The sequence below is a fragment of the Dioscorea cayenensis genome, unplaced genomic scaffold (assembly GCF_009730915.1).
Source record: "Dioscorea cayenensis subsp. rotundata cultivar TDr96_F1 unplaced genomic scaffold, TDr96_F1_v2_PseudoChromosome.rev07_lg8_w22 25.fasta BLBR01002027.1, whole genome shotgun sequence".
Classification (NCBI taxonomy): Eukaryota; Viridiplantae; Streptophyta; class Magnoliopsida; order Dioscoreales; family Dioscoreaceae; genus Dioscorea; species Dioscorea cayenensis.
The window spans coordinates 18,559-28,109 of record NW_024088418.1 but is presented as its reverse complement, the minus strand read 5'-3'; positions in this window follow the sequence as shown (position 1 = coordinate 28,109).

Genomic DNA, 9,551 nt, shown 5'->3' with positions numbered 1-9,551 from the left:
AAACCAAATTTGAGTAAGCTAAAATCAAATTGAACCATAAACAAACTAACCCATAAAATTTGCATAATTATGTGTTGTAGAAATTTGAAAAAAAAAAGACTACACAAGTAATTATTATGAGTTCCAGACTTATGACTTGAAAAAGATTTAGGTAAGTTGAAACAAATTGAACCATAAACAAACTGAACCATAAGATTTGCAAAATTATGTGTTGCAGAAAAAAAATTAAAAAAAAGTCTGCACATGTAGCTATTATGAGTTCCAGACTTATGACATGAAACAAATTTGTAGAAGCTGAAATAAATTGAACCATAAACAAACTGAACCATAGGATTTGCAGAATTATATGGGTTGCAGAAATTTGGAAATAAAGTACACAACTGACATTTAATTAGCATCCAATTGCAAATCAACACATAAACCAATACACAATTGACATTTAAAATCCAACTAAATAAACAAACCATAAACAAAATTATCAATGCCTACAACAAAGTTACTCAACAGTACTAACAATTCCATGTGGACATTAAAGTTGATAACAAAGTTTATAACAAAAATTTTAAATGACTTTGCCATCAAAACATTCCATTTTCTTAACACCTCTGTCAGATGAAGAAGCCTATTTGCAGGTGGAGATTGAGGTTCCCTTATACAGTATGTCACATTGCCCAAGTTAGTTGCACTAACATTGCTAAACCTGCTTATGCTAACATTGAGTTTTGGCCCCTAGCTGGTAATGTCACTAGGTTTCCTTGCCTGAGATTGTTGGGTACCTATCAATTCATGATGCTGAGTTGGTTCATTGGCAGCTGCAATACTTTCAATTGACATATTTTCTAGAGCAAGAGACTGATTGCTTATTCTCCTGTGTGAAGAAAACAAAATTGCAGTAAATTATTACTGAGTTACAATTCATCCAAATTTTAAAATATATATATATATATATATATAAACCATTACAAAATTAAGTTTTTGTCTTTTTTGGCCAACACTTGTAGATATTCCCATTCCCCTACCATCACAAAAAAAGAACAAAAAATAACTGATGAGATTTGAAATAATTCAACTTCATTTAACTCAAATTCATCAAGCATTACTGACTACCACTTGCATCAAACATAATTAACAAAAAAAAAATTCAAATTGAAATTATGCATTGTAACTTAAATAAATTAATACCAAAAGACTTACTTTCTAATGATGCCTTTGTTGTGGTCTTCTGCATGACATATTATACATCTAATTGTGCTTAACCCTTTTCTACTTAATTTCTGTTTGCCTTTCCTAGAAGTTGTGGAATTGAATTTTGATGCCTTCAAGGCATTTTCAATCTCTTTAAGCTCTTTCCTTCTTTTTTTTGCTTTCCTTCCCCTTTGTCTTCTCCCAATTAGAGGTGGGATCACTGTTTATATATCATTTACTTCTAGCCAAAAAACTTTGTTAGTTTCGGAGGGGAACTAGTGTGGTGATTTTCACTCAAGCACTCATTTAATGTAACCGCGCACACACACACTCAATGTAAAATCAAACAAATAAGAGAAAGGAGATATAAAAATTGGTTACCCAGTTCAGCACAACTTTGCTTACATCTGGGGTGCCGAGCCAGGAGATAAATAATCCACTAAAAGAGATGAAAAATAATAAGTACAACTCTCACACTCATCCTAACAAAGATAAAGAATAACATTCTCTAGATTACCCAATGCCCACTCTCACTCACCCTTACCCAATGGGACTTTCTCTGGTGGAACATCCTAAATCTTAGAGTAGGGTTTCTTATAAATGTCTTTAAGTCCCAAATATAGTGTCTCCCTCTTTTAGAATCTCCGTGACTTTCTAACTTATAAACAACTTCCAAAGTTAGACGTTACAACTCCTGTTATAGCCGAGCTTGTAACGCAGGCCACCTACTTATCCTGACTGAGTTCTAGTTTCCACTGCAATGTGACCTTACGATGCCCCAAGTCCTCCTAGCTGTGCCAATCCAACTAGATACAGTCAACTCCTCCAGAGCACTTACTGACAACAACTAGCTTGCCTCCTCACATCTTATTAGTAAGTCTCTCTCCTGAGGTTGCACTCACCAAGACGTGTTTCCATCTCACCAAAGATGTTTTCAAAGATCAAAATCTTCTTTCCAAACTAGATCTCCATTCATCCAAGTTCAGTCTTCACAATCTTCAAACTTGATCTTTATTCATCCAAGTTTGGTCTTCATGATTCTTCTTACTAAGCTTGATCTTCTTTCATCCAAGTTTAGCTCTTCAATATCTTCCAAGCATGATCGTCATTCATTTAAGCTTGGACCAACAATCTTCTCCAAATATATGTTCTTACCAAAGATAGCTTGTGCTTTAAATAGCTCCACCCATATTTAGGTTGCTCCAAGTCTGAACAAATCTATGATTGTATCTAAATATGGTCTTGATGAGATCTTTCCTCCAAGTGATTGCTTGATTGATTCACTTGCCAAATATACAAGTGTCTTCAAATAGACTTTGACTAAATTAGGATCTTGCTTGCTTGCTCATGAAGTTGCAACCCACTTGCCTTATATAGCTCCTCCAAATATAGAACAAATCTTCTTTATGTCTCCACACTAAGTCATCTTGCCATGTCACCACACTTTGCCACACCATCACTTTTGCCATGCCATTCACAACATGTGTCAAATGATGCCAATTATAGAGCTTCAGCTCTAACACTCTTCATTATTGGTGGAGTTTATGTAGCAATCATAGACTTGCAAGTAAGTTGACACCAAATAGCAAGCATGTACAAATTCCTCTAGCTGCTCATTATTCCCATGTATGGCACTAATTCCATGAGGGCAAGGTAACCCTGTCAATTCCCATCTTCAACATGTGTAAGTTCTCTCAACCATATCAACAATATAGGATTCCCCTCTAGCACCTATGATCTAAACTTTGGGCCCACCTGAAAATTTTGGTGTGTAGTATTGTTCCTCTTTCTTCATCTTATCAAGTTTCTTTTGGATTTTTGGGCATATATTTCCCTTATACTTCAGCATATGTCATTTCTTCTTTTTCACTCTCCTCAACAACTTTACCTTGATCATCTCAAGCATTGTGATGATTCTCTTATCCCTTGAATCAAGTATATACCTATTAAAACACTCACAAATGTTATTCAAGAGGATGTCACACTTGCTTGAGTTTGTGAACAATGCCCTGGTCCAGCTTTGCATAGGGTCTGTCTTCATGGTCAAGCCATTTTCTGGCATCTGAGTTCTCTTTCTCTAGTACTCCAAGCCAATAGTTAAATCTTTGTATATATGTTGACCTTGCAGCATTCCATAAGGCTTTACCTTTGAATTTCTCTTTGAAATGTGTGTAGATGTGTCTAACACAATTTTTGTGTTCTGCATTTGGAAATACTTCTTAACCAACCCTTTTTAATCCCTACAAGTACAAGCCAAAAATTAATTGATAGTTAGCATTAATAGAATTTATTTTAAGCATATAAACTATCCTTTTGCCGATCACTCATTATGGTGATATATTTGTTATTCCAAATTCTCCAAATCATCCCTCAAAGTCTCCATAAACCAGATCCAAGTTTCTCTATTTTCAGTTAAAATCATTGCATATGCAATGGGAAAAATACAGTCATTCGGGTCAATCCCTACTGATGATAGCACTTGCCCATCATAGAGACCTTTCAAAAAACAACCATCAAAGCCTATAAATGCCCTATAACTTGACAAGAATGCATTTTTAAAGGGCTTCATACAGACATAAAACCTTTTAAAAACACCTTTATCTCTCCACAAAATCACTGTGGTCCCTGGATTCCTCTGCCTAAGCTCAGCTACATACATGGTAAGCTTTGTATACTGCCCATCTTCATCTACATTAACCCACCTCATTGCCAAATTTTTGGTTCTCTAAGTTTTCATACCAAAGATTGTGAAACCATGGTCATCCTTAACTTGTTTAATTATCCCATTGTAGCTTCAGTTTGGATTAGAACTGAATTTGTCAAGATATTTAATAGTAAGCCACATTGAAGTAACATGAAAATTAGTGAAAACCTTCCCATATGTGTGATCAAAATTGGCACTCTTAATTTGCACTGATGGGATTTTTTTTCTCATGTGAGCTGCATAAATCCTAAAGGAGCATTGTTTATTGTGGCATGTACAAATCGGTCTCTTCTTGTCATTTTATGTGAACCATAGCTCAAATCTATTATGAATTCCCCAGTTTCTACATGCCTTCTTAAGCTGCTCAAAATCCCTAAACAGCATCCCAATCTTTAATCTTGGCTTATACAGTTCCCTTTCTTCATTAAACTCCAAAACCCTAGTTTTATCATAACCATTTGAATTTGGTTTTTAAAACAACTCCTCATAACTTTCATTCTGTGAATCACTTTCTTCTCCAACAAATCCTTGTGTCACATCTTGAGGAAAAGATGGTGTATCCCATTGTATGCCTCTTTTATTTCACTACACCATAATGGGTCTTTAGCGGCATTTATTTTGCGGCGTTTTTTCCAAACGCCACTATATTTATGACTTTAGCAGCGTTTTTCCATAAACGCCACTGAAAAAAATAATTTACCCGTATTTTCCTGCAAGTGCCACTAAAGTACCGTAATTTAGTGGCGTTTCTGTAAAAAAACGCCGCTAAATTCTAGATGTTATTAAATTTAAAAGTCATAAAGTTTATATTTAGCGGCGTTTTTTACTAAAACGCCACTAAAGTCATAATACTAATTAAATTTCAAAACACAAAATTTATGTTTAGCGGCGTTTTTATAATAAACGCCACTAAAGTGAATGTAATTAGTGGCGTTTTTAGAAAACAAGCCGCTAAATTCTAGATATGATAAAATTTGAAACTAATAAAATTTATATTTAGCGCCATTTTTTTAAAACGCCATAAAAGTACTGTACTTTAGCGGCATTTATGACTAAAAACGCCGCTAAAGTTATGATATAATTAAATTTTAAAAGCCACAAAAATTTAGATTTAGCGCCGTTTTTTTCAAAAACGTCGCGAGATGGTAAAAAAAATTTTATTTGAAAATTTATAAAATTAAAAATTCCTTGGCGTTTGTCCCAAAAAAAAGCCGTGAAAATCTAATTTTTTTAATTTAAAAATTACAAAATTAAACTTTAGCGGCGTTTATGCATAAAAACGCCGCCAAAATTTATTTTTTTTGAAAATTCAAAATTTGTGCCGTCCTTTTTGAGAAAATTTGAATTTGGCGCCATTAATTTTAAAATTTTTATTTAGCGGCGCTTTTTAAGAAAAACGCCGCTAAATACCATCAGTTTTTATTTTCTATAAATACCCTTTGATATTGAAAAAAGTGTGAAAATGATACCAAGTTATGATGAAAAAGATGAAGATGAAGATGAAGAATGTGATGACGATGATGACGACGCGATAAGAAGAAGAAGAAGAAGAAAAAAAAGAAGAAGAAGATGATGATGATGATGATGATGATGATGATGAAGAAGAAAACTAGAGGAGGAAGAAACAAGATGTGAAGAAGAAGAAAAGAGGAAAAAGAGAAAATAATAATAATAATAATAATAATAATAATAATAATAATAATAATAACAATAATAATAGTAATAATAATAATAATTTAAAAAGAGAAAAGATAAAAATTTAAAAATATAAAGAACAAAAAATCTAAAAAAAGAAATAATAATAATAATAATTAGAGTAGTTGTTTTTCTTTTTTTAAAAAAAATCAGGTTAAAAAAATTTACATTAATTTTTTAAATTATTTTTTAAAAACGCCACTAATTTAGCGGCGTTTATAAATAAATGCCGCTAATATAATTGGTAAATTAATTATTTTATAAGGTATAAAACGCCGCTAATTGCTGGGACATTGCCGACACTATCTTTGGAGGCGTTTTGCCCGGCATTTTGTGAAATCGCCGTTATGGTAATTAGCGGCGTTTAAAAACGTTGCTAAATGTTAAAAGAAACGCCGCTAAAGACCCATTATGGTGTAGTGTTTTTACCTCTTTATTCATCCATGACTTGCTAATAATCCTCATCACCAGAGGAGAGTTCATAATCAGGGATCAATGAACTCCTCCTCCACAAATCAGAGGTCCATCAATATCTTCCTATCTGCTAAATGAGTTCACATTCATAATTCTATAAACTATCAATCTAAATATATATCTTAAAACATCCAGAAAATTTTGAAACTAAAATACAAATCAGAATATTACTAAAACTAAAATAGAATACCACTTGATATGAATCAACAAGCAAACTAAAATAGAAAACCAAACAACAAGAAAAGAACTAACAATCAATAAATAATATTCATAAAGTTCTTGAAGTCATTCAATACCTTGCAGAAATTCATCAATATATTTATCAATAGCTCACATTCATAATTCTATGAACAGTCATTTTAAATTTCTAAAACATCCACAAAAAATTGAAACTAAAATACAAATCAGGACATTACTAAAAATAAAATAGAATGCCACTCAATATGAAACAACCAGAAATTTAACCATTGAGAAATTATTATGAGCAAGTAAATTTCAATGAGTAAGTAAACAACCAGAAACAACCGGAAATAGAACCATTAATAAAATAGAATCCAAACATTCATAAAACCCCCACTGAGAAATTATTATGAGTAAGTAAGTAAATTTCTAAAACATCCTAAAAAATTTGTAGAATAGTACACAAAGGAGGAATCAAAAGTAAATTATTAAAGTTCCATTTAAATTCCATAAGAAAAACCAAAAAATTTCAATAAGATTAGAAGATACACCAACTTCAACATGATCTTCTGAAATGGAACCATTTTCAAGACTCAATGCTAATGCTTTGCTATCAGATTTCCAACAACAAATGTAATAGATTTCACTAACCATTATGTTTGAAACTATAGAAGGCAACAACAAACTAATTTCTCACAATAATGTCATAACTTAAATCACATTAAAATAGAATGCCACTGAAAATAAAAAAATCATTCACTCACTTAATATGTAATAGCTTAAATCGAAGGCCACAATATATATTACCTACAAGAGAAAGAATGCTGGGAAGATTATGCTACCTACAAGAAAGTAATATATATTACACGAGAAAATAAATAATTCCTCAAAGAAATCAGTGCACGTTAATGTAATAATTTTTAGTGGGGTTTTCCTTACTTGTAACAATGCTGGAGAGTTTTAGAAGATGGTGGAGATCGATGGACAGGAAGTGATGACGGGATGCGGGGCGGTGGTGCAAGCTCAGTGATAGTGGCAGTGGCCGGCTTGGGAGGGGAAATGGGGGTTTTGGGCAAGGTAAGGGATTTGGACAAGGATGCTTAGGACAAGAGATATCATTGATGACTCAGCCGATGACTTTGCGCTGACTTGGAATAGCCCTAAAAACCTTTATGAGTTGGACTGCCATGTCATTTTAGTTATGGATTTTATAATACACGGTGGCCTCCATGCCAACGAAGTCGGCTAAATTAGCTTCTAAACTGACCATTATGGGCACATATGCTCCCGGAAAAAGATATATGGTCATCCGGTTAAAAATATTTAGAATAGCGATGATATAAGTCACAAACATTTGTGGCTACAATTGAAATGAAGCCTTCCTAAAGTTTAAAGTCAATTTATAAACAGTTGTACAATATATATTTAAAATAACTAAAATATTATATTAAAACAGGCAAACTTTTACAAGTTATCCCCCAATAAAATTAGAAATGATAATAATTACAAATACCCTTTTTTTGTCACATTATGATCCTATAATATTTTCATCATTTAGTCTCTTTTACTTGTATTTCTATAACTATTGGGCACGACACATTTATATTCCAATTTTACCCCTTATGAGTTACCTAGGTTTAAAACATAATAATAGATTTATCAATATTTTTACCTTTATAAATATAAAAAATAAATTTTTTAATACAGTTATTTTAAAATTTTAAATTCACTAAAAGAGATCCAATAATTATGTATTAATTTGTTTCCCAAATATCTAAATTCTTCCTGAAAATATTATAAATTGTCGCTTATTCAAAAATTTACAAGTTCTTTATAACTCCAAAATTATAAAAAAACAAATACCTCTTAATCTTTTTCACAACATTATTTTATAATTGGTGACTTAATTCTCATATTTTTCTTTTTTTTTTTACCTACAATTGTCTCCAAACATTTTAAATTTTTCAGATATTTAGAAAATTAAATTGATAATATACCACACATGGCATGGAGATACTTACGATTTCAGAATATTCATTATGATATATTTGAAGTGATTTTAGTGATAATATACCATACATGGATATAGTAAACATATAATTACTTTATCTTTCTTTTCAATCGAAATATTTTATTTAAAAAATATAAATTTGAATCCCATTCTTGACAAACATTTTGTGAACCCTTTATTTTTTATTATTGTAAAAATAAAGAATTATTCATAGCAATTATAGTTTCAAACAAAAGCATTTTAATCCCATTTTAAGTCAAATAATGGCCTATTAGGAAAATTAATTTGAATTTTTTTAAAAAAAATAATGCCTAGTATTGGTGGTTAATTTAGCACATACGGACTTACAAGTAAATGAAAAATAAAAATAGGAAGTTAATAAATTTTTGAAATTGAGTCATTTTTAATTTTAAATCTGCTAAACTATAATTAAAAGAATTAAACAAACAAAATATGGATGGACAAAAAAAAATTGCATACAAAAACTTATGTTTTAGGAAATTCCTACATTCAACTTCAAGTTCATCACTTCCTTTGTGCACAAAAACAAAATCCTTTTATTTAGTTTTTGGTCCAAACACCTCCATATCTAGACATTTCAAATGGATATAAATGGGAAAAATAACATTCCAATTTTTTTTAAAACATTTTTTAAAAATTCATGTGTAATTATTATTTTATTGTTGAAACGAAAACGACGGGATATTTATTATAATTTTAAATGTTTTGGTTTTCCTAGACCCACACAATCAATGCATATACGTTTTCTTCAACTGTGACTTTTTCCTTTGGGGAGAACTCTTCATGTGCATTTCATGTAGTGCCCAATTATATACTGACACATGTCCATGAATAGCTTCACTTGCCTTTTTTTTTCCTCCCGTGAACTTAAGCTAACCCTCGTTAACTTTGAAGAGAAAAACATGAATAGATGTGGGACCCATTGGCAAAAAAGTGGAACATTGGTTTAACCAACACTGTTAGATGTTCAAGATTACAGAAAAAAGAATTCAAATGCAATGGAAAAATAATTAAAAAAATATAAATAAACTTCCATTATCACTAATTAGCAACAACAAAACATTATATATATGAAGACCACTGCAAACAAAACTCAAGCAGAAGAACAAGGGACAATATTTGCAGATGTAGTAGAAACTTGATCATGAGCATCCTCCATAACCTTCTTCATCTTCCTCATCCACTTCACCAAACTCTCCAAATAATCCAACAAATGAAGAACAACATAAACTCCAATCCCAGCAATAATCCCATTAAATATAGAGTACGTCAATGGCATCC